Raw genomic sequence first — 27,477 nt, 5'->3', positions numbered from 1 at the left:
CTTTAACCAAAAAAATTCAATGAGAAATATGGGCAAGTTAGAGTAGATTCAACCATTCTGCAGTAACAAATAAGTTAGCCAAGAGTGGCTTATATTACTTATATTACTTCTGACCTTATTCCATTTTCTTTTAAATTCAAGTTAGTTAACACAAAGTGCAGTAATGGTTTCAGAAATAGAATTTTTAATTCATCACCTACATACAACACCCAGTGCTCATCCCAAGTGCCCTCCTTAATGCCCATCACCCATTTAGCCCACCCCAACTCCCACCTCCCTTCCAGCAACTCTCAGTTTATTCTCTGTATTTAAGAGTCTCTTATGGTTTGCCTCTCTCTCTGTTTTTATCTTATTTTAACCTTCCCTTCCTCTATGTTCATCTGTTTTGTTTCTTAAAGTTCACATATGAGTGAAACCATATGCTACTTATCTTTCTCTGACTGACTTATTTCACTTATCATAATACACTCTAGTTCCATCCATGTTGTTGCAAATGACAAGATTTCATTCTTTTTGATTGCCAAGTAGTATTCCATTGTATTCATATACACCACATCTTCTTTAGCCGTTCATCAGTTGATGAAAACTTGGGCTCATTCCATAATTTGGCTATTGTCAATAGCACTGCTATAAACATTGGAGTGCATGTGCCCCTTGCAATCAGCATTTTATATCCTTTGGATAAGCACCTAGTAGTGCAATTGCTTGGTTGTAGGGTAGTTCTATATTTTCTATTTTTTTTTTTTGAGAACTTTCCATACTGTTTTCCAGAATGGCTGCACCAGTTTGCATTCTCACCAATAGTGCAAAAGTGTTCCCCTTTCTCTGCATCCTTGCCAACATCCGTTTTTTCCTGAGTTGTTAATGTTTGCCGTTCTTACAGGTGTGAGGTGGTACCTTATTATGGTTTTGATTTGTATTTCCCTGGTGTTGAGTGATGCTGAGCATTTTTTTTCATGTGTCTGTTAGCCATCTGGATGTCTTCTTTAGAAAAGTGTCTGTTTATATCTTCTGACCATTTCATTGCTGGATTATTTGGTTTTTGGGGGGTGTTGAGTTTGAGAAGTCTTTATAGATTTTGTATACTAACCCTTTATCCGATATGTCATTTGTAAATATTTTCTCCCATTCTGTTGGTTGCCTTTTCGTTTTGTTGATTGTTTCTGTTCCTGTGAAGAAGGTTTTTAATGAGGTCCCAATAGTTCATTTTTGCTTTTGTTTCCCTTGCCTCAGGAGACATGTCTAGTAAGAAGTTGCCATGACCAAGGTCAGAACGGTTGCTGCCTGTTTTCTCCTCTAGGATTTTTATGGCTTCCTGTCTTACATTTAGGTCTTTCAACCACTTTGAATTTATTTTTGTGTGTGGTGGAACAAAGTTGACCTCATTCCATTTTATCTAGACTCACTCACATGACTCCAACATACCTCAAGGAGTCTGGAAATAAAGTTTAGCTATGTAACTTGAAGGAAAATGAAATAGAGTTTTGCAAACACATAGCTATGTCTCTGACAGAGTATGTTCTCATATAAAGTCTTTCTGGGGACTGACCTATGCAGTGGGGAGGCAATGAGGTATTATGCTTTTGAGAATCTACTTAGGTAGATTCAGGTAAGGCGAATTTAAGTTTGAATCAGAGTTCCACCCCTTCTATCTTTAAATCCAGGCAACTTCCTTCCTATAATGATGAGGTTAATAACAATGCCAAGTTTATAAGGTTGTCACAAAGACTTGACATAGATTGTTTCTACCATGTAGTACATGCTCAATAATTGACAGTCATCATTTCATTGTGTCAATTCCTTGCGATGACCTACCAGCATCTGCATCAAATGGTTTTTCAATGCAAAGTTACCTGTGATTTTTACAGAATCATCTGGCTTCAGGGTGAATGCTTCTTGCCTTTCTCATAAGGTAAACCTCTACTACTATCCAGATATGACTAGGGCCATGTTGAAAGGAGCTATCTCCCTCCTTCCTGCAGAACGTCTGATGTTTCTGAAATACTGAATAAAGACCTTCATATATTGGAAAATTAAGCATCTGAATCTCCATGAAACTTAAGCTTTCATGTTCTCATTTAGTAGCTTGAAGATTCAGAAGCTAAATTTTCCAATATAGTACACTTATCATGATGAGGACTGAGTAATGTATAGAATTGTTGAATCACTATATTAGACACTTGAAACTAATAAAACACTGTATGTTAACTATACTGGAATTAAAAATAAAAATTCGATAATATTTAGAAAATTAAAGAAACAGAGCATCAGAGTTTCTGCTAGCAAAAATCCTGTGGCTCTCAGGAAAATAAGAAGTAGCTGTTCCTTTCTCAGAGAAAAGAGAAGCATCACTGAGCCAATGATGTGTAAGGACAGTCTTGCTCCAGGCCTATCTCTGTGTTCACGCAGATGTGAACATGACCCAGTGGTATAGTAAAGCATCACAGAAGGCTCACAAAAGTCTCCTGTGAGTATATCTTCCTAAAATCATGTTCCATGACATAAAGCAGGGTCTTTTGCTAGAACAGCATTTGCTATTCAATGTATTTAATAACTGTTTTTGTAAGGGTTCTTTATTTAGGAATATAGAGATTCTGAATTTTGGATTTTTAATAATAATACATGAGGTACCATGTTGGGTGACATGATGTTGGTTGCTTGAAATTAGCCATAGAGAGAGTATTTATACCAAATAAATGGACAAATACTAAAAGTCAGGGTTTTTTTTTTTTTTTTAAATAGGGAAGCAGGCTACAGAGCTTGTTAAATATTTACTAACACATCATGGGTGTAGACCTCTATTAAAACTGCACCCATACAATATACAACAAGTATGTAGCCCAATAGAGGAAATTTCATGTCTTTTGGGGAGAACAAGGTTGATATAACTATGGATAATTGGATTTATTATTATGTTTTAAATATAACTTAAAAATTTTTTAATGTTTTATTTAATTTGGAGACAGAGAGGGATACAGCATGAGAGGGGAGGGACAGAGAGAGCGGGAGACACAGAATCTGAAGACAGGTTCCAGTCTCTGAGCTGTCAACACAGAGCCCAACGGGGCTCGAACCCACGAACGTTAGATCATGACCTGAGCCGAAGTCAGAGTCTTCACTGACTGAGCCACCCAGGTGCCCCCACATAAAACTTTTATTGTTTATATCTTTTTGCAAAAATGACATGCTTTTTTTGTAAAAAGAAGAAAATAAGAATCACCTGTAAGTCTACCATCCAGAGATAACCTCTGGTAATTTTTTGTTTCCTTTCATTTATAAACAATAACATCAAACATAGTGTCATATCATACATATAGTTTTCTAAATTTACAATATATTTCAGGGGCGCCTGGGTGGCTCAGTCAGTTAAGCGGCCAGCTTCGGCTCAGGTCATGATCTCATGGTTCGTGGGTTTGAGCCCCGCGTCAGACTCTGTGCTGACAGCTGGCTCAGAGCCTAGAGCCTGCTTCAGATTGTGTGTCTCCCTCTCTCTCTCTGACCCTCCCCTGCTCGCGCTGTCTCTGTCTCTCAAAATTAAATAAAAGACATAAAAAAATTTTTTTAAAAACAATACATTTCAATCATCTTTCCAGGTAATTATGTATTCTTCTGCAACACCACTTCTAGTGCTTGTCTGGCATCATTAGAGCATAAATTAATTAGAAGCCTATACATAGTATCAATCTTTCCATTAGAAAGAGAGGTGTCTTGGGATGTCTGGGCGGCTCAGTCAGTTAAGCACGGTTTCAGCTCAGGTCATGATCTCATGGTTTTGTGAGTTCTACCCCTGCATCGCATTCTATGCTAGCAGTGCAGAGCCTGCTCGGAATTCTCTCTCTCTCCCTCTCTCTCTCTGCCCCTCCTCCACTCATGCTGTCTCTGCCTCTCTCAAAATAAATAAATACGCTTTAAAATTTCTTTTAAAAAAAGAAAGAGAAGTGTCTCTATTAACTACTGGGGGTGGAAAATTTCCCATGACCTTCTGCCACAAGCATACGGACAGGTCAGAATAATGAGCACAAGAGCACTCTTTAGCCAACTGGCTGAGCTCACTTCTCTGGTCTACATCGACGATTTTGAGGTTCCTCACAGCTGTTCTCAACCCACTCTGCTCACCTGGAGAGGGTAAATGAAAGTGTATTTCTAGGTAAAGAGAACTGCTCATGATTAACTGGAAGGGCTACGTTGCATCCAGAAAAGAGGTGTGTATAGAAAACCCATTTAAATAAATGCAGTTGAACATCCCTCAACACAAACACACCTTTCCATCCACCAGTGAGCTCAGTGCCTCTCTGATACTCAAACACCAATTAAAATAATTATTCTTAAATTATCATTTCAATCCACTTTTCACACAAAGCAGCATTAAACATCTGCAGATTCAGCTCAGAGCTATTATCTCTGAGGTGATGTTAATTATGTTGCTGGTTGGGTGAGACTCTCTGAAAGCCAGCTTATTTTTTTTTTTATTAATAGTTTATTACCAAGTTTGTTTCCATATAACACCAAGTGCACTTGCCCACAGGTGCCCCTCTCCATGACCAACATCCCCCTTCCCATTCCCCCCTACCTCTTCAGCCCTCAGTTTGTTCTCAGCATTCAAAGATCTCTCATGATTTGCCTCCCTTCCTCTCTCTAACTCTCTTACCCCCCTTTCCCCTTCCCATAGTCCCCTGTTAGGTTTCTCCTGTTAGACCTAAGAGTGACAACATATGGTATCTGTCCTTCTCTGCCTGACTTATTTCGCTTAGCATGACTCCCTCTAGGTCCATCCACTTTGCTACAAATGGCCAGATTTCATTCTTTCTCATTGCCATGTAGTATTCCATTGTATATATAAACCAAATCTTGATCCATTTATCAGTTGATGGACATTTAGGCTCTTTCCATGATTTGGCTATTGTTGACAGTGCCGCTATGAACATTGGGGTACATGTGACCCTATGCATCAGCACTTCTGTATCCTTTGGGCAAATCCCTAGCAGTGCTATTGCTGGGTCATAGGGGAGTTCCACTGATAGTTTTTTGAGGAACCTCCACACTGTGCTGAAAGTCAGTTTAAAAGCTATCACAGTCTACCCCATCCCCCAAACTCCCAATTTCTTACCCTAATATCTTTTCTCCTTTTCTCCATTGCTTTGATCATTTTTTTCACATGCTATATAATTTACTTATTTATTCTATTATTATCTTGCCCTCCACAAATGTAGGGAACTTTGTCTATCTTATTTCCCGATGTGACCTCACACTTACAACAGTGATTGACATATAGTTGGTGCTTCCTAAATATGCCTTTTAATGAATCTCATGGCCCTAGTATAAATTTGAGGCTTTGTATCATGGCTATTTTTTTCTACACCCATGAAAACACCTGTGAGTTGAACGTCAACCTCAGCCATTAAATAGGAAATCAGAAGAACTGAGTTCAAGGCTGTCTCTCCTTCTGTAAGGAACAAATAGAGTTTATCCGCTTTAAGAGAATTCAAGGAAGGAGAGCAGGAGATGATGTCTACAAAGAAGCCCATCCAGACCAATATTATTTTCTTGAAACTGTGTCCAGATTTAGATATTTCCAATGCACCCTTGTCATCTGACCCATTTTGATATTATATTGTGGTCTATATTCTTATAGACACTATTTAATGCACATCAACTAAATGCCAGGAACTGATCTGGACACTAAACACATAGTAATTATTTTATTTTAATACTGACAAGCCCAAAAGGTATTTATTGCTATCCCAATTTTACAGATGAAAGCATTGAGATTGAGAGGTGTTGAGTAGCTTATTCAAGATGGCACTGGGCAGAGCACATTTGGCCTAAGTTGATCTGAGTCCAAGCCTGTAGTCTTACTACTGAATGGCTACGCCTTGCCACCACTTGGCACTAGATTCTATCCTCCTCAGTTTCCTAATCCGTAAAATGATGATAAAACTGGGTTCTTTGAAGGTTTGGAATAAAGGTTAAATGATATATGTGTAGGATTTGACTATTACAGTGCCTGATACTCAGTAAGTAGAAGTTTCTTTTCATATCTCCCATTTGATAAATAGAAAAATCAAGACTTAGAATGATAAAGCAGCTTAGTTTGAAGTTCTGTTCACAATGAGAAGCAAGCAAGACACGCATCCAGGTTTCCACACAGGTCCATCTGTGCTTCTTCCTGGCCCAGTTAAATCCAAATTCTGGCAAATCACAAATTCACAAATTCAACCAGGGATAGTAGGCACATGTGCACCACGAATATCCTTTCAGATTCATGATGAGGGAGGAATAACACAAACAAAATAATAACACAATAGCAAAAATAAGTTTTTAAAAACTTGGTTCATTTTCCTAGTGCTCATTAAAGTTAGAAGGAATAGCTGTTAGTATGTCCCTACTACTGAACAGGCTCTCCCAAAGCCTCACACACACATACGTATTATTTGTCTTATTTTACAGATTTAGAAACTGAGGCAAAAGGAAGTTAAGCAAATCCTTCAAGGTCACACAGCCAGTAAGTGATGGAGGTGGAAACTCAATCTAGATCTATCTGAGTTGAATACCCCATTTTTGATATGTATTTTGAGTTGCTGACAAAATAACATCTGGTCTCGTGACATTGACTCCCCAGTGAAACTCTGCTTCCCTGTGAGGTTAGCCACCTCAGCCATGAAGATAACTGTGAGTATACGCCTTTTAAAGACAAGAGCTGAGCCATATTATCACACATATCACTAATTAGATCTAGTGCAAGGCTTTATTGCTTATGGATCCTGAATAAATATTTTTGGTTGATTCATTCATAAAAGACCTCTACCTGAATTCCTTGGGGGGAATGTTGATCACTCAGGGCTAACTCCATAGTAAATAAGACTCCCTACTATAAGAAAAATAGAAGTGAAAAGCTTTGAGAACACATGTAAAAAATGTTGCAATAGATTCTCAATGACAATAGCTTCCTATTTCACACAAGTTCATTCTAACACCTTCCCACTCACTTCATTTCTCCCAGAATAGTGTAGCTCTGGTGTTTATGTAAAGACCCAAGCTGTACTTCATGCTCCTTGGTCACCCCAGGAATGTGACATTGCTGTGCAAATGTCATTTGTAGCCACAACCTGGATTCATCTAGTTAGGCAATGACTTTCAATTTCTGCTGGGGATGCATTTGTCTTTGTTCTGCACCTTTATCTAATAACAGATCCCTCTTAATCATGTTAGGAAGACAGACAAAGTTTAATCACACTATTCATCATGATTGGGACACAATGTGCTAAGAAGGGTGCTTTATTGCATTGTCTAAACTGAGTTTTAATACAAATAATTTTGACAACCAGGAGATGCTATTACTTATCCAATCAGGACATTACTACGAGTACAAATTTGGTCTAAATTCTGAATTAAGAGTAACAAAATGAGTTCTATTTAGTCTCAAGATGGCTTTCTTGGGCCTCTGAAAAGCTTCCTAGTTTGGCAGCATGGACTGTATATGAATCCTTCATGTGTATCTTGAACTCACCCCAGACGGAGAAGCAAGGACTCAGCTGTATCTTTATTGCTCACACGGGGACTACTGCTGGCAGGCAACACTGTTGTTATATCGTGACTCATCTTTTTCTCACCTTTGTTATCACAAAAGAGATGGGCACTAGGGATATCCTTCTCTGATCCCTGTCTCCAATCCTGGAGACTGTGAATCCCAGTAATTCAATTTTAGGAGTAACAGATACTTTTCTCTGCTCTTTTCTCTCTTTTCAAATCAGGGGGCATGAAGAGAAAAGAACCTGACATGTGAGCCCAGCAACTGACCATTAGAGAAGTCTGACCTCAGTAAACACTTCCTGATTATGCAGATTTTAAGCAAGGGAGGGTCATTAATAGAATAATTCTGGAATAACAAAAAACCTTCGGGTAAGAAACTCATCCATTTCTTGATTCTGATATATTCCCTTTGACCATGATAGTGTTGATAACGATGATGCTCATGATACCACCACATGTGATGGTGATGTGTATCAAAGAGTAGAGTTGCAGAGACCAAATACTACACACTAGAAGATTATACTTATTCCTTACTCTTCATGTTTCCTAGAAGCTAAAAATTTCTCCCTTACTTCTTCTTCTCAACCTCTCACTCACTGTCTCCTCTCAAGGGATTGGAAGTGATGTATCCAATTTGTAAAATTGGGAAACAGAGATGGAGTAGACAGCAGAAACTCTCCTCTGCTTTCAGAACCACCTGTTGGAGGACCTGTGCACCTGTCTTTGCTCCTGATTTCTCTGTACACCAAGGCCAAGTCAGGTCCAAGGCTGGCCTTTGAGAAAGAGAGAGAGAGATCCTGTGGTCTTATATCACTCCTTCCCTCCTGTGGAAATAAATGAAAACCAAATGAGGACAAGCAAAAGGTATATTTTAGAACCTGCTATAGCAAGAAATTCAGCCCCCTTTAATCGGTATTTCAGCAGAGATTTTAAGGTAGAGGGGAGTGGGAAAGCTTTATAGTGGAAAAAAGGAAGAGATTCAAGTATGTTCTGATTGGAGAATGTTGGCATGGGGAGGCTGTAAGGGGACTAACTAGAAGCAGGACATCCTATGTGATCAGTTAGGGAAGCATATTGGGCTTTCTCTGGTTGGTCCTAAATTTGAAGTCGGGACAAAAATTGGGGAGGCTGTCAGTTATTCGTCAAGTCCTGGCCACTTTGGGCCAATTGTCAATGGATTATTGTTTGTTTTCCTGGATGGGTTACTAGAGATCCAGACTGACTTCCTACAAGTCTTATAGATAACAGTCTGGTTTCCTGAACTAGTTACTGTGGATAGCAAATTGGTTTCTGGTCTTGTTGTTGCATATTATAGATCAGAGTTCTATTCTATGTATGGTCTGGCCATTATCCATTTGTATATTCAGTCTCTCATTCCCCACTGCAGAAGCGAGGAACAGCAATATGGAATATGTCAGCCTTTATATTCACGTTCTCACTTGGGTGAGACCTTTCTGAAGTCTTGATTTGACAGACAAATATTAGGACACCTGTGGTGTTCACATATCCAAGCCACATCTTGTAATCAGCTTTATGGTTAATAAGACTGATTTATTGATTTCCATCTATCTGACCTCTAGGTTTTTCAAATTAGTACTAAACTCTGGGGTGAGGAGAGGGATGAGGTTACTTATTGAACCAATAAACCAAACCCTTTGCCCTATGGAGGACTAATATTCAAACAGAATTGAGGAAGTATTTTGATGGGCAGAAAACTTTTAAATCTGTTACCTTTCCTTTTCTTAATACCTGAGCTGTGTATCTAACACCCTTTATTTCAAACTTAAATCCCTTTATATTTACATAATAGTTTTCATTTTGTTTCCTTTGTGGCTCCAGATTATTACCTTAGAATGTCTTAGATTACCATTTTCCCTTTTTTTTTTTATGACACTCTTATTGGGGCTGTTTCTTTTTGTTCCAGGATATAAATTACATGTTACTTGGGACTTGGGTTATAGGAAGCAGACATTAAGAAAACACATAAGGCTGTAAAATATTATTGGCATCAAGTTTCCTGGGCTGGGTGATGAGTGTGAGCTCTCTCTACCTTTTTTTTTTTCTAGCTTTATTGAGATATTACTGATATGTTACATTTGTAAATTTATGATGTATAATATGGTAATTTGATTTGATATATGTACATATTGGATAATTATTACAATAAGTTTAGTTAATACCTCACCTCCTTATATGATAATCATTTTTTGTGGCAATAACATTTAAGATCTACTCTTATCAACTTTCAAGTACAGACACTGTACTGTTAATTATCATCACCATGCTCTACATTAGATCCCCATTACTTGTTCATCTTATAGTTGGAAGTTTCTACCCTTTGATCAATGTCTCCTCATATTCCCCCATTCTCAACCCCTGGAAACCACCATGTTAATCTCTATTTTCATGATTTTGTCTTTTTAGGATCGCACATATAAGTGAGAACATACAGTATTTGTCTTTCTTTGATTTATTTCACTTAGTATAATACCCACAAGTTCTATCCATGTTGTCACAAAAGGCAGGATTTCCTTTTATTATGGCAAATATTTCATTATATATGATATAAAAATATATGATTACATTTATATTACCATATATGTTATATCTTTTAAAGTTTATTTCTTTATTTTGAGAGAGAGAGAGCATAAGCAGAGGAGGGGCAGAGAGAGAGAAAATCCCACTCAGCTTCCACACTATCAGCACAGAGCCTGCTGAGGGGCTCAATCCCACAAACTGTGAGATCATGACCTGAGTCAAAATTAAGAGTTGAATGCTTAATAAACTGAGCCACGCTAGTGCCCCTATATTAGGTATCATATCCATTTATCCATCAGTGGACACTTAGGTTGTTCCCGTGCCTTGGCTATTGTGACTAATGCTACGATGGACATGAAAGTACAGATGTCTCTTCAAGATAGTGATTTACTTTTCTTCTGTGTATACCCAAGAATGGGGTTGCTAGGTCATATGGTAGTTCTATTTTCAATTTTTTGAGGAACCTCCATACAGTTTACCAAAATGGCTATACCATTTTTACATTCCCACCAACAGTGCACAACGGTTCTCTTTCTCCATAGCCCTGCCAACAACATTTATTGCCATTTTTTCTTTTGGGTAAGAGCCATTCTAACAGGTGTTAGGCAATACCTCATTGTAGACTTTCTTGCATTTCCCTGGTGATAATCATGTAGAACATCTTTTTATGTATTTGTATGTCTTCTTTGGAAAAACATATATTCAGATCTTCTGCTCATTTTTTAATTGGATTGTTTATTTTCCTGCTATTGAGTTGTATAAGTATTCTCTATCTTTTAGATATTAACCCCTTATAAGATAGATGGTTGTGGATAATTTCTCTAATTCAGTAGGTTGCCTTTCATTTTATCGATTGCTTGTTTTGCTGTACAGAAGCTTTTCAATTTGATATTGTCCTGTTTTGTTTTGTTTTTTAAATTATAAATGCTTTGACTCTTGGTGTCATATCTGAGTATAATTCTTTATATATTGTTTGGAGAAGTATGGTGAGGAGACAAGTCTGAGCAAGTTAGATACCAGAAATCTTTATTTCTGCCAGTCATATGGGTTATGGGTTATTATGCTGATGGAAAGAAGAGTGGAGCTGGATTAAAAGTCAACACAAAATGACTTTGTAATAAGTTTGGAATCCCACTGAACTCCTTGGTGATGTGAGGCAGACTATGGAGTCATCCACCCTGAGAATTGGTGACTTAAATGTTTCTTTTCTCCCTTGCTTTAACCTTGAATTCCAAAGATCTATGATAATGAAGGGGAGGAAGCCCAGAGACGAATACCTTTTCCTTTGTATATTTACTGAAATAATGTCACATATCAGCTCATAAATCCTCATCATAATCTCTTGATTTGTAATTACACCCACATTTTCCAACTAGAGAGTCGAGGAACAAATAGGAAACATACCTTGTACAAGTCCACACAATTTAACAAAGGAAAGAAAGAAGAGAAAAAAGATAGGAAATATGTAGTATTACTGAGATGTGCAAATAAAGAGTCTGGAAATCAAGTTATTTCCACTATGTCCATGTAAAAGGGAGAAACTGTAAATGAATTAAAACAGATATTTTAGGGGGTCCAAGCCTCCCCTGATTTGACACTTGATGCCTCTTCCTTTACCTCCTACCCCTTCTTCCCTAAACCTTGCCAAGCAGCAAAGCACTTCCAAAAGAATTCTCAAATTGTTGTGGCAACAACACAGGATAGGATTGCTCCAATAACGAGACAAGATGCCCCCAAACTAGCATCATCTCCAACTAGTCCAATCATGAATTTTGTAGGAGTTAGAGATGAAGAGCACTGTCACCTAAGCCAGACCATAAGGTCACAATTCCTTTCTCCCCTCACCCTGTGAAACTCCAACCCTGCTTTGCTTCAAAGTGACCTGGTTTTCAGATGCTCTCAGATTCACATCAGCTGAATAAAACCTGGAATTTCTATTTGAGTCACTTAAACGATTTGTATTCTTTGATAAAGATATAAATCATTTGAATGGGTGATACTGTATTAAGAAGCATATTTGATTGGGGGAGTTAAGGCTCAGAGAACATAGTCCAAAAGGAGACTACAAAACAAAGATATGGACAAATTGTTCAGTACAAAATTAGCAGCATTTTAGAAGGTGGTAGGTAAACCAAAAAGGGGAATTCAGAAAATAGAGAAAAAATGGTTGGTGAACGTTATCTGATCACTGATGAATAAACACTTTTTGGAACATAACGTGTATTATTAAATCATAAAATGTTTGCACTGTTGTGATGTAACCCCACCCCATATCTTTATCCTGACTTTCAGTCAAGTCTGTTAGGCACACAAATGGATGTCAGTGATCTGGAGGAGCTAAGGAAAGAGGGCTGAATTTGTGCCATGTAGGATGGCAAAAGATATAGAGAAGAGAACAAATGAATTCAGTGGGACATGAAAATTTTAGAGAGAGTCCACAGTTAGACAGAAAAAGTCAGGAAGCTGTTAGCTGCCAAGGACTTTTCTTCCAAATGAGGGACACCTTTTGAAAATATTTTAAAATAAATTTGAACAGATATTTATAGAATAGTGTTAGATAACAAAAAAATTACAAAGGTAGTTCAGAGAGTTTACATATAGCCCACACAGTTTCTCCATTATTTATATCTTACATTAGCATGGTACATATGTTACACTAATGGTCAATGTTGATACAGCGTTTTAAACTATAAGTCCAAAGTTTATTGAAAGTTCCTTAATTTTTTTCTTTTGTTCCAAGATTCCATTCAGAATACCACATTACATCCAGCTGTCCTCTTGTCAGTGACAGTTTCTCAGACTTTCCTTACTTTTAATGTCTTTTCCTTGGTTTAGAAGAGTACTGGGCAGTCACATCATGGAGTGTTTCTAAATTGGGATTTGTCTGATATTTCTCTCATGGAGTTAGAGATTTTCAGGGGACAGACCACAGAGATAAGGTGCCAGTTTCATCACATCATATCAAGAGTACATACTATTCAGTGACTTATCCTTAGTGTTGTTCTTGATCACCTGGCTGAGGTAGGGTCTGTCAGGTTTCACCATTGTGAATTACTGTTTTTCTCCCTTTTCTATGCTGTACTCTTTGGAAGGAAATTACTCTGCTTAGCTCACACTGAAGGAGGGTAGAGTATCTACATAAGTTACTTGGAATTCTTCTCTACAGAATGTTTTTTTCTCCTTTATGTATTTATTCAACCATTAATTTAACTCAGTATGGACTCATGGACATTTAATTTATACTATGAGATATAATAAATGTTACTTTATTTTGTTAATCAAATTGTTCAAGCTTTATTCATTGGGAGATCTTTAATTTGGCTGCTATGTCCTTTTGATATCCCTCATCCTTGTGTTTTGTTGTTGAGCACTTCCTTACTTTTTGGCACTACAAGATGCCCTGGGTTTATCTTGTATATTTTCTGCCCCAGTTCTAGAATTAGTCATTTTACCAGGAGCTGTGATTGCATTTATTGGAAGAAGGTATTAGAAACCAAGACCTGGACATTAAGTGTGCTTTTAACTACTGGAGTTTCAATTGCTTCTAAGTCCTCTCAACTAAGAGAGCAAATAAATATGTGTGTACACTAACCATGTAACAGACACACCTATAAACACATGTGCATAAACATCTGTATCTATATTAAGCTCACCATGAGTTCATACTAATATCTCCAACTTCTAATCCATTACCATACAGACTATTCTAACTTGCCCTTGCTTATCTGTAATCCACTCCAACAGTGGGAAACCAGGCTCCCACCACCTACCACCCATTTACCTATTTGTTCAATTCAAGTACACATGGATAACAGTATCCGAATTAACTTGTACTTCCCCTTGGTGAAGGTGGGGGGAACTTTATCAGTTGGCGTAAACTGCTTATGTCCAATTTTTTTTTGTTCACCAGACCCTATGCATTTCCAAAGTTACTCATGTCAACACCTTTTCCTCCCAACCTCTTTACTAAGATTGTTTCATTCATTTGCAATACAGTTAGAGAGTATGTCACATTCTGTATTCCATCCTGGGATCCACTGACCTAAGTGGTTTTCAAATTTTGTGTGTGTTAATGTTTGCTCTTTATGCTGTCAGATTCACTGGGTTTTGGTAAATGCATCATGATGTATATCCACAATTACAGTATCATGAAGAATAATTTCACCTCCTTAAATTATCTGCTGGATTTCATCATCTCTACCCTGCCTCCTTCCCTCAATTCCCTGTTAACTACTGATCATTTTACCATTGCTATAGTATTCCTGTCTTCAGAATGTCACATAACTGGAATCATATAAATGGCTTTTTAGACCAGCTTCTTCTGCAGCATTTAAAGGTTCATTCCATGTCATTTCATGGCTTGATAGCTCATTTCTTTTCATCATTGAATGGATCTACTACCATTAGTTTATCTATTTCATTTTTTAAATCTATTTTTGCTTCTAGTTTTTGGGTGAATAAATAAAGCTTCTATAAACATGTGAATCCATGCTTTTGTGTGGACATATGTTTTCAAATCAATTAGGTATCCAGACAGGAATGTGATAGCTGAGTCACATGCTAGGGTTATGTTTAGTTCTGTAAAAACTGCTCAACCATATCCCAAAGTGGTTGTTCCACTCTCCACCCCTACTACCAATGAATGAGTGTTCCTGTTGCTTCTTCACATGGTGTCAGGCTTTTGGATTATAGCCATTCTAATCAGTGTGTCTCATTCTGGTTTTAATTTGAAATTTTCTAGTGACAAGTGATGTTGATCATCTTTTCTTATGCTTACTTGCTATTGATACTTCTCCTTTATTGAGATGTCTATTCAGATCCTCTGCCCATTTATTTTTCTTACTGGACTGTTTTATTGTTGACTGTAAAGTGTTCCGTGTATATTTGGAAACCATGTCCTTTAGTAGATATGCCTTTTACAAATATTTCTCCCAGTCTGTGTCTTGTATTCTCATTATATTAACAGCATCTTGCAGGACAGAAGCCTTACATTTATTAAATCATCTAGTTTTTCTACCATGGATTATGTTTTTTGTGTTATATGTAAAATGTGTTGCTAGGACTAAGATCACCTGTACGTTATGCTATCTTCCAGAAGTTTTGAAATTTTGCATTTTACAGTTATACCTGTGGTCCATTTTGAGTTAATTTTTGTGAAAAACATAAGTTGTATGTCTAGGTTCTTTTTCTTTCTTCTTTTGCATAAGGGAATCCAGTGCTCCAGCAAGGTTTGTTGAAAAGAATATCCTGTTTACTTGGAATTACTTTTGGTCCTTTGTCAAAGATTAGTTGGCTGTATCTATCAGGTTAATTTCCTGGAATCTTTGTTCCATTAAGCTATGTGTTTATTTTTTTCCATTTGCATGCTATCTCAATTATTGTAGCTCTGTAGTAAGTATTAAGGTGGAGAAGTGTGCATCCTACAACTTTGTTCTTCAGCATTATTTTGGCTATTTGGGGCCTTTAACTTTAGAATCAGCTGATATCTATGAAACAGTTTGCTGAGATTTTGATTGGGATTTTGTTGAATCTGTAGATCTACTTGGGAATAATTGAATCTTAACAATATTATAATGGAATCCATAAACTTAGAATATGTCTCTTATTTTCTTAGTTCCTCTGTGCTTTCTTGCATCATAGCTTTATAGTTTTTGTTATAGATCCTTGTGTATTTTTGTTACATTTATAATTTAGTATTATGAGTTTGGGGTGTTATTGTAGATAATATTTTTTAAATTTCAAGTTCAAATTGTTTATTACTGGTAGATATGAAACCAACTGACTTTTGTATACTAACCTTTATTCTGTTATCTTGGCTATTAGTTCCAAAAGTTTTTTTTTAATCAACTCTTTGAGTTTGTACACAGATTATCAAACTAACTGCAAACACAGACCACTTTATTTATTCCTTCTCAATCTATATGCCTTTTATTTCATTTTCTATCTTATTTCACTAATTAAGACTTCCAGCACAATGCCTAATAGGAGTGGTGAGATGTTACATTCCTTTCTTGAATGTCTTTATCTGGTTTTTATCTCCACTTCTATTTTCTGGAAGAGATTGTGGAAAACTGGTTTTTGTCTTCCTTAAATGTTTCATTGAATTCCCCAATGAAACAGTCTTGGCCTGGTGCTTTCTTTTAGGAAAATTATTAATTGCTCATTCAATTCCATGAGTGGATATAGACCAATTTGAATTATCTATATCTCCCTCTGTGATTCTGATAGTTCATGTCTTTCAAGGAATTGGTTCATTTCATCTAAGTTATCAAGTTGGTGGGTAGTGATTTGTTCATACTATTCCTTTATTATCCTTTTAATATCTATAGGATCAAGAGTGAGAGATTTTTTTCATTTTTGTTTTTGGTAGTTTGTTCCTTCTCTCCTGTTTTCTTAGTTGACCTGGCTAAAGGTTTTATCAATTTTATTGGTATTTTCATAAGGTAAGAATTTAACAATAGCCCTAGACTTTCTTTTTCTAGACTTCTTATTAGATAAGGAAAATTTCAAACCTTTTCTTTGGGCCTTAACATTTTTTTTTAATAAGCAGATGATCTTAATCCTTAACTGATACATTATCCTTCCCTTACCTCACTTCTCATTCTTTGGAATCTACTGGCTGTTCTAAGATTTAAGAGTTACATACTGTCTGCCCCCCTTTCTCCTTCTTCCCTCCTCCCTCTTATAAATACATGATACTTATCAATAAGTTCTGTCAAATGACACCTACCACAGTAGATATGAGATAAATGTTGAATGAATGTATAAGTTATCATGATTATAACAATTTCCTAGCATATGAGGAGAAGAACTCACTGACAAATCCATTTCCAGTATCTATCCCATAGAACAACTTATAAGAGAAACTCACATGTATGTCCTTATCTTACCTTAAGATTAGAAAATTTCCAAAGCAAAACATAGGCTTGAATGATTACCAGAATCATTTATCAAAACAAGTACTTTAGCCAAATATTCAATCCCCAGCAGGACATATTTCTGCCCAAATTATATGGATAATTTGTTCTGTCTTCCAGTTGGCTTCGCTGTGGCCTCCTATGGTCCTTGTAAGCTTCTGAAGCTGTAGGTATGCCAGTGCTTGGCTCAGGGCTAGAATGCAGGTACTGAGGGTGGAAAGCACTAAAAATCCAGTGGCAAGGGTTAGAAGCACTATGTTTCTATGTGTTATTTTTCTGGGATGGCAGGGGAAGAAAATGTAAAATGGAAAGAGAATTGACCTACATATCACATTTCTCTTCTTAGCACTTTTCATTATTTGGAGTTAAATGTGTGTTTCTTTAAGTTCTGATTTTCTTTCTTCTCCCTCTGGAATGTGAGCTCCAGGAGGGCAAGAACCATCTCTGTCTTGTTATGCTCTTCACATGGAAACTGGGAAAGTAGTAAATGACCAATAAATACTCCTCAAATGAATGTTTCAAAAATAAACCAAGAGCCTCTGGGGCAAGCACAGCTCCCTTCTGTAGAGTTTTGTTAAGATCACTGTTTGGAATCAGACTGCCCAAGTTTGTATTTTCTATTGTCTATTACCAGCTTGCAGCTGGGCTTACTTTCTTTGTCACATCGAATTTATTTCCTTATTCATAAAATGTAAGCAATAATGATACTCTCCAATATACTCAATATACTACCAATTACCAAGTACAAATTTATTTTTGATCCAAAAACTGTATTGAAAAGATTCTGAAAAGGAAGTACCCAGGATCAATTTGCAGTGTGTGGGACTAGAGATTTATATTTGTGTGCTAAGCATCACCGCTTCTAATTAGGCTAATTCCCTAATCCAGCATATCTAAATGATCTTTTAGGCTTCCTCTGGCTTTAGCATTTCATAACTAGGTGATCAAGTGTAGTTCTGAGGGACTTTCTGTGCTTCTCCCATCCCCTCTTCCCAGGGAAGAGCTCTTTGAGGTGTCCTGCTCTCCTTTCAGAACTTTGTCACCTTCCCTGACACTAGGAGGCCCCAGTACAGAACACATGGCTTCTCTTTGGCCGAATTTTGCAACATGTCGCAGTAAGTGGAATGGGTTTGACATACCCACATATCCCTGCAGGGAAGGAAAGACTGAACAAAATATTATTTACTCTCCCACGTCGGTATCTGATGGGGCCTGAAAGAGGGTGATACATTATTGTTTTATGTGTGTTGGAAAACATTGGGGCCTGGAAAGGAGTATCTTAATGGCTAACATAACACAGAACAACATCGGAACAGCCACTGAGTTATTCAGAACATATTAACATGTCCCTCTATCTGGGGACACGACTCACAGCTCCCGATAAATAAAAGGCAAGCATAAATTTCTCAGAATTTGCTCATTTTTATGGGTAGGTCTCCCTAAGAGCAGCAAATATTCTTCTAAAAGCAGAGGGTAGTGAAATTATAAGTCCATTGTTCCCCCATAATTCCCTGTGATAATCAGCAAAACAAAAGTTTTATTCCAAAGTTAAGTGCCTAATATTGTTCACTAAAATTGTTCATCCTCACATTCTGAAGTAGTTAGTTTGTGAGTTTTATGTCTCCATGCTTCTGGAAAGGACTCCAGGACTTTAGTTATCTCCATCACTAGCTGTGTGTTTGTGGTATTTTGTTCAATGAGTGACACCCCAATGAATCACAACTTTCTGTATCAGTGCACCTGTGCATCTTTCCCCTCTGTGTTTAATTGTGCTTTGGACAATGGATTACCAACAAATATGACTCCAAACTCAATAAGCACTTGTACATTGAGGCTTGTCCTCATAGAATGGTGCCTTTACCCTGTAAGAAAGTCCAGCCCCGAGCTTGTTTCCTTGAGATTCAGAAACCATAGGTTGGGGCTAGACTGTATTCCGCTAAGTGAAATAAGCCAATCAGAGAAAGACAAATGCCATATGATTTCACTCATACGTGGAATTTAAGAAACAAAACAGATGAACATATGGGAAGAAAAAGGGAGAGAAAAAAGAAGACAGAGGGAAACAAACCACAAGAGACTCTTAAAGAGAGAAAACAGACTGAGGTTTGAGGGGGGTCTGGGTAGGTATTAAGAAGGGCACTTGTGCTGTATACTGGGGATCGTATGTTAGTGATGAATCACTGAATTCTCCCACTGAAACCACTGAATGCTAACTAACTGAGATTTAAATTGAAATTAAACCAAAAAACATAGGAAGAGAGAGGCACACTCATCCCAGCTATCCCAGTTGAGCCCTGCTCCCAGCCACCTCTCCAGCTGCATTCAGCCATGTGAGCAAACCCGGGAGAATCAGTGGAAAAACCAGCCAGCCACCCCACAGAACGGTGACAAGTGGTGAATTGTTGTTTTAAGCCACTGGTTTTTAAAATTCCCGTGTAATTAATATATAGCATCATATTAGTTTCAAGAGTATAACATAGTGATTCAACAATTTTATACATTCCTCTGTGATCATCACAGTAAGTGTATTTAATCCCCTTCACCATTTCATCCATCCCCCCACCTACCTCAAGTAACCACTGATTTGTTCCCTATATTGTAGGAGGTTTCTTTTCCTTTTCTCTGCTTTTTTTCTTTAAACTTCCACATATGAGTGAAATCATATGATCTGTCTTTTTCTGATTGTCTTATCAGTTGGCATTATTCTCTAGATCCATTCATGTTGTTACAAATAGCAAGGTTTTATTCCTTTTATGGCTGAATAATATTTCATTATGTGTGTATACACACATGCACATGCACCACATCTTCTTTATCCATTCATCTATCAGTGGATACTTAGGTTACTTCCATAATTTGGCTATTGTAAATAATGCAATAAATCTTTATTTATATTTTATATTTTATATCAAATTCGTGTTTACATATTCTTTGGGTTGATACTCAGTAGGGGAATTATTGGATCATATGGTAATTCTGTTTATAATTTTTTGAGGAAACTCCATAATGTTTTCCATAGTGGTTGCACCGGTTAGCATTCCCACCAATAGTGTACAAGTGTTCCTTTTTCTCCACATCCTCACCAACACTTGTTGTTTCTTGTTTTTTAATCTTAGTCATTCTTATAGGTACAAGGTGATTTGGATGCAACTCCCTGACGATGAGTAATGTTGAGCATCTTTTCACGTGACTGTTGGACATCTGTATGTCTTCTTTGAAGAAATGTCTGTTCATGCCTTCTGGCCATTTTTTAATTCAGATTCTTTGCTTTTTGATGTTGAGTTGTCTATGTTCTTTATATATTTTGGATACTAACCCCTTATTGGATATATAATTTGCAAATATCTTCTCCCATTCAGTAAGGTGGCCTTTTTGTTTTGTTGATTGTTCCTTTGCTGTACAGAAGCTTTTTATTTTGATGAAGCCACTGGGTTTTGAGAGTATGGATTACATATAGATCAGTAGCTGGTCCCATAACTTTGGGGTAGTTTCATAAGTCTTAGGAGCCTGAGTTTCCTCTTCTATAAAATGGGAATAATGGCATTCACACTACAAGGATATTGTGAGAATTAAATGCAATAATGAATTTGATTGTCCCTAACTCAGTCTGGCCCATAGTAGACCTTAGGCTCTTAATACATGACATATTTTTGCTACTATTTATGCTGCTCCTATATCTGAAAAAGAAAACAAATGAACTGGATTTTGTCATGAAAACTTAGTGTATTTTCCAGGAAAATTGTTTATAGGTACATCAGGGTTCACTAATCAAGATGAGAAAAGTATCTCACAGGGTACTTTAGACATTGTTTTATGTAAGGAAGAAATGACTTTTGTCAGAAGAGCAACATTCATCCAGCTAATGTTGGTCTTTTTTAAATATTTCAATGGACTATGTACTTTGTGACTAGATGGTAAGCACAAGGAGAGAATGTGTGGTAACACCAGTTTAAAAAGGTATATTGGGGCACCTGGGTGTCTCAGTCGGTTGCACATCTGGCTTCGGCTCAGGTAATGATCTCACAGTTCATGGGTTCGAGCCCCGCATCGGGCTCTATGCTGACAGCTAGCTCAGAGCCTGGAGCCTGTTTCAGATTCTGTACCTCCCTCTCTCTCTGACCCTCTCCTGCTCATGCTGTCTCTCTCTGTCTCTCAAAAATAAATAAAAAACATTTAAAAAAACTTTTTAAAAAGGTATATTGTTAGAGTCCAGCTCTAGCAGGTCCAGGGCTCCCTGAAGGATGGATGGTGTTGGTGAAAGGGAGTGAGAGAGCCTTGAGTTTCTTTCTGATCACCAGGCAGGCATCTCTGCACTGACTGGAGAGTCAGCTTTATTTATTGAAAAATAAATGGGGTACAAAACAGAAGTGGCAATTGCCTTAGACAATGATTTCTCATGACAAATTCTTTGGTATGTAAAGATTTCCCAGAACATAGATTGGGAAAAGTCTCATGCATAATTTTTATCAATAGTGATTGATGTAGGTGACTTAAATGCTTATCATACGGGGAAAGAAGGTATCCTTAGCATTCAAATACAAGGCAATGTTTTTAGCATAGCAAAAGCAAGAGTTACTTCTTTGTGACCAGGGGTCAATAGCCTGTTTTCTTGAGGGGAAGAAAAACAGATTTCTCAGGAAATGTAATATTTGCTCCTATAATCACAAAAGAAGAAACTCCTATAATAAGTTTTTTCACAAGGTACAGTTCGCATATTTTTAGCACAAGAAGACAAATCACTCTTTATGCCAGTTGGCAATGCGCCCTGGGGGTTGGTGCTAAAGCAAAAATAACTGAGTAGGGGTAGACATTGGTCACCATCTGATGGCAGGAGCCTTGTAAAACCTGCCGTACCTCACAAGATTTTCTCAACTTCATGAGTTCAGAAAATGGCTTCCAGCATATAACAAACTCAGAACATGATTGGAGAAAACAGTGTATTCATTTCTGAGACAAAAAACATCACACCTCACATAGCTTGATACTTACCAAAGCCAAAATATGGCATAAATAATTTGTTATGAATATAAATTTGTAGAAAATGAAGTCTCATCGTATAATTATGATGAAAATCAGAGCCCTGTTTATCAGGCACTTTAAACAAAAATTTTCTAAAGTGCAGTGGTAGATTAGTATATTTGAAAAGATGATGTACTTTGAAATAGCTGAGGGATTCAGAGTGGTTCAGTCCACAGAAAACAGATATACTGCAGGAAAGAACAGCATTATGCCCAGTGGACATTCAAGATGAGATGCAAAACAGGAAGAATATAGGATGATGAAATTACTTTGGCCCTATTCAATATATTGTGTAATGGGATTCTCAGGCTATTATTGACTGAGTGGTGAAAGAAAAAATATACAACATTACCAGAGAATTATTAGTATAAAAATACAAAGCAATCCAGAAGCTAATTTAGATAAGACTTCCACAGAGGTTAGAAATGATTTAAACTACTTTTTGATTTGAGATTGGGGGAGAGGGGCTTATTTTGGCAAAGTTTTGTAACTTTCTTATGTTCCAATAATAAATATTTATGATAACATGGATTATGGATCACACTTTCATTTTTAAATTATTTAATGTTTATTTTTGAGAGAGAATGTGTGAGAGAGAGTACAAGTGAGGGAGGGGCAGAGAGAGAAGGAGACACAGAATCTGAAGCAGGCTCCAGGCTCTGAGCTGTCAGCGCAGAGCCCAGCACAGAGCTCAGCTTGAAGTCATGAACCACAAGAGCATGACTTGAGCCAAGGTCAGACACTTAACTGACCCAGCCATTCAGGCGCCCCCTGGATTATACTTTAAATTGCAACAGGAACCTGGAAGCCTAGCAAGGGTATATTTCTTGGACTCAGAAGGCCTCATTTCTAGTTATAATTATGTGACCTTGAGTAAGTCACCTCATTGGATCTCAGTCTCTACATCTTCAAAATGAGGGTTACTGGATGGATGTTAGCTATTAGATATTTTAAAAATCTTAAAAATGCCCTACTTTCACTAATTTGGTGATTTAAAATTAGGCATTTGTGTCATGCTAAACAATGACCCCCAGAATATATAGGTCCTAATCCTTGGAACCTGTAAATTTTACCTTTTATGATCAAGGGGACTTTGCGAATGTGTCCATTTTAAGGGTCTTGAGGAAGAATCATTATCCTGGATTATCTGGGTGAGCTCTAAATGTAATCACAAGCATCCTTACAAGAGAGAGTCAGAGGATATTTGACTAAAAAAGAAATAGGAAATATGACAAAAAAAGCAAGACATTATAGGGATCATAAGTCAAGGAATGCCAGCAGCTTCCAAAAGCTAGAAAAGGCAAGCAAGCAGATTCTTCCTTAAAGGTTCCAGAAGGAATCAATTTTGCAGACATCTTACCTTTAGCCCAGTGAAACTGATTTCAGACTTCTGACTTCCAGAACTTTAAGAGAATAAATGTGTGTTGCTGTAAGCCACCAAGTATATGATAATTTGTGACAGTAATAAGAAGGAAACTAATATAGCAGTCAAAAACCCTAAGGCTAACTTTGAGATATAAATGACTCAAATCATGAAATAGTAACTACTGATTCAGCCATTTATTAAGGGATTTATTTGGTACCAACTACAGGACAGATATGAAACCTGGTGCTGGGGTTGAAACAAAAGTCAGATACATGAATCCTGGTGCTGGAGTTGTATTACTTAGGATACAACTTGAGTATCAGAAAACTTAACCCAGACATGCTTAAACATTAAAGAGGATATATTGATTCATGTAACTGAAAAAATCCAGACGCAGGAGAGAGGTTAGGAATTGGTGCTTTTCAAAAATGGGAAACAGATTATAAGAAAACAGCTAGAATTTCTACTGCAATAGTCTTCACAACACCATGAACATGTGAAGTGGCTGAGACAAAGTGCAATCAAAGTAGTTTAAGATATTGTGATAAGTGCTATTCTAAGGATTCCTTAAAATACTGTGGATAAATAAGGAAACAATGTGGAAGAATGGAGAAATCCGACTGGGAAGCTTTAGGGTCGGTTTCTTGGAGAAGTAACGTAAACTGAATCTTGGAAGATGAGTAAGTTAGTCAGATAGAGAAGGGGATGGTCTTCCAAGAAAGGAATACAGAGGTGGTTAAGTGCCTGACTCTTGATTTCAGCTCAGGTCAGGATCTCGTGGTTTGTGGGGTCAAGCTCTGTCAGCACAGAGCCTGCTTGGAATCCTTTCTCTACTCTTTGACCCTCCCATGCTCATTCTCTCTCTCTCTCTCTCTCTCTCCCATCAATATAAAAAGAATATAGGTTGTTCAAGGCTAAAGAAGCATGAAACCATGTGATCCATGAGAAGTGATGCGTAGTTGAAAAGCACACAGTGGCACAGTGGTGGGTGGGTAAGGGTCAGGGTGCCATGAGACATGAAGCAGAAAAACAAGACTGAGGATGAAATTTATAAATTGTAGTTTCTGTAAATCTTGTAGGTCATCGTGAGCAGTTTGGTGTTCATCCTGACAATAGTGGGAAACAGTGTTCTCATTATTGTAGATCTATTGCAGAGGGAACTATAAAATAGAAAAAAAAACTTTGCAATTACTGTAATTTGAAGCTAAGGAAGAATGATCTGGGTCAGGCCTACAGTAAAGGATCTGGCTCAGGGCACCTGGGTGACTCAGTCGGTTGAGCGTCCAACTTTGGCTCAGGTCATGATCTCGTGGTTCATGAGTTCGAGCCCCACATTGGGCTCTGTGCTAACAGCTCAGAGCCTGGAGCCTCCTTCAGATTCCATGTCTCCCCCTCTCTCTGCCCCTCCCATGCTCAAGCTCTATCTCTCTCTGTCTTTCAATAATAAAAATGTTAAAAAATTAACAACAACAAAAAAAGAGGACCCGGCTTAAGTGAGGGATCTTTAAGTAACCAGGAATGAGTCTGAAGTGCTTCAGAACCTGAAGAAGAGATATGTAGTGAGCAGCTAGAGCTGCAGCCGAAGTGTGTGTCTCTCGGAGATAGGGAGGTGGGGAGATGTAAAGAAACTTGTCCGAAGTCACATCACAGAAAGTTTCTGATTCTGCCAGATTCACTCAAAATTTATGGAAGATTCAGACCCAGGGTCTGGCAGGCTCCAAAGTTCATACACTTAACACTTCTGCCATATGGCTCGCAGTAACTCTTTCTATAGAGGTTGATGAATACCTGCTTTGTAGATGGAAACTGAAGCTCAGAGATGTGATTTGTTCAAACTTATGAAGCCATTAAATAGTAATTTTTGGCCTTGCAAACCGACCTTCTCATTTCAACTCTGGTGTTATTTGCGCTACATGGCATTGTCTTTCCATAAAATTTTGCTTTCTAGGAATCTTTAAAAAAAGTTTTCTTAGAACGTATACAGGCAAATCTTCAGTGAGATTAGATCAGGCAAAGATCATCAGAGAAAAAAAATAGTTAGACTAGAGTAGTTCCACTGGGCAATAGAATTCAACCTTGGTGATTTTGATCTCCAGGGGACCTCTGGCAATGCTAGAGACATTTTTAGCTGTCACAATTGGGGTGTGAGTGCTACCAGCGTCTAATGAGTGGGGGCCAGATGTGGTGCCCAATATCTTACAGTGCACAAGCCAACCTCTCATGACAAAGAATTTTCCAACTCAAATGTTACTAAGGCCCAAATTGAGAAACTCTGACCTATAGCAATAATGCTTCTGCTTGGTAGATGGGGTCATTGTCATATCCTCTGTCTGAGTACCTCAACCACCAAAAACTTTATTTTCCCTCTCCTGTGTTAGCTGTTAAACTTACCATTGCCTCTATGTCATTGCTGTTCCTTTACCATCATTTTAAAAAACTGTTTTATTTATTTTGGAGAAAGAGAGACAGAGACAGCATGAGCAGGAAAGGGCCAGAGAGAGGGGGAGACACAGAATCTGAAGCAGGCTCCAGGCTCTGGGCTAGCTGTCAGCACAGAATCTGACAGAGGCTTGAATCCACGACCTGTGAGATCACGACCTGAGCCAAAGCCAGATGCTCAACCGACTGAGCCACCCAGGCGCCCCGCCTTACCATTTGCTTCCCTCCCTCTCTTTTTCCCCCATTCCCCTCCCCATGGTTCTCTGTTAAGTTCCTCCTGTTAGACTTATGAGTGACAACACATGGTATCTGTCCTCTTCCTGGCTTATTTCATTTAGAATGACACCCTCGAGGTCGATCCACATTTATACAATGGAATACTCATTGCCATGTAGTATTCCATTGTATAAATAAACCACATCTTCCTGATCCATTCATCAGTAGATGGACATTTAGGCTCTTTCCATGATTTGGCTATTGTAGAACATGCCGCTATGAACATTGGGGTACATGTGCCCCTATGCATCAGCACTTCTGTATCCCTTGGGTAAATCCCTAGCAGTGCTATTGCTGGGTCATAGGGGAGTTCTATTGTTAATTTTTTGAGGAATCTCCACACTGTTTTCCAGAGTGACTGTACCAGTTTGCATTCTGACCAACAGTGTAGAAGGGTGCCCATTTCTCCACATCCTCACCAGCATCTATAGTCTCTTGATTTGTTCATTTTAGCCACTCTGACCAGTGTGAGGTAGTATCTCAGTGTGGTTTTGATTTGTATTTCTCTGATGATGAGTAATGCTGAGCATTGTTTCATGTGTCTGTTGGCCATCTGGATGTCCTCTTTGGAGAAGTGTCTGTTCATGTCTTCTGCCCATTTCTTCACTGGATTATTCATTTTTTGGGTGTGAAGTTTGGTGAGTTCCATATAAATTTTGGATACTAGCCCTTTATCCAATATGTCATTTGCAACTATCTTTTCCCATTCCATCAGTTGCCTATTAGTTTTCTTGATTGTTTCCTTAGCAGTGCAGAAGTTTTTATCTTGATGAGGTCCCAATAGTGATTTATTTTTTAAAATTTGACTTGGCAAAATTATACATGCTCCTTTTCAAAGTTATCAATCACATTGAAAAGGGTAAAGAAGCAGAAAAAAAAATCATCCATAATCTCAGAGCCCAGTAGTAATTGTGGTTGGAGTTCAACTTTTTAAAATATTAAAAAAAATTTTTAATGTTTATTTTTTATTTTTCAGACAGCAAGAAACAGAACCTGAGTAGGGGAGGGGCAGAGAAAGAGAGACAGACAGACAGACACAGAATCTGAAGCAGGCTCCAGGTCGTGAGCTGTCGGCACAGAGCTGGAATTGGGGCTCAAACTCATCCACAGCAAGATCATCACCTAAGCTGAAATCAGATCCTCAACCCACTGAGCCATCCAGGAACCCCAATATTTTTAAATATTCTATTCCTTCTTTGATATAGGGGATTTAAATATCTTAGCTTTAGAGTTCTGTGTCTTTTTATTTTTCTTAGCACTATTTTACAAATATTGCCCCATTCTATTAAAAAATTCCTTAGCAATTTTTGATTTAATGGATGTAGATTATTCTATTTATTATATATAAATATAAAATATATATATTATATACATATAAAAATATATTTTTAA

General features: G+C 37.6%; 1 pseudogene; it reads right to left on the bottom strand.

Moving 5' to 3' along the window:
- The window catches only part of LOC115276361, a 168,963-nt pseudogene that overhangs the window by 418 nt on the left and 141,068 nt on the right, over positions 1-27,477 (bottom strand).

The sequence above is a fragment of the Suricata suricatta genome, chromosome 2, assembly GCF_006229205.1.
Source record: "Suricata suricatta isolate VVHF042 chromosome 2, meerkat_22Aug2017_6uvM2_HiC, whole genome shotgun sequence".
Classification (NCBI taxonomy): domain Eukaryota; kingdom Metazoa; phylum Chordata; class Mammalia; order Carnivora; family Herpestidae; genus Suricata; species Suricata suricatta.
The sequence above is the reverse complement of the archived record's forward strand: the minus strand, read 5'-3'. Positions and strand labels throughout refer to the sequence as shown.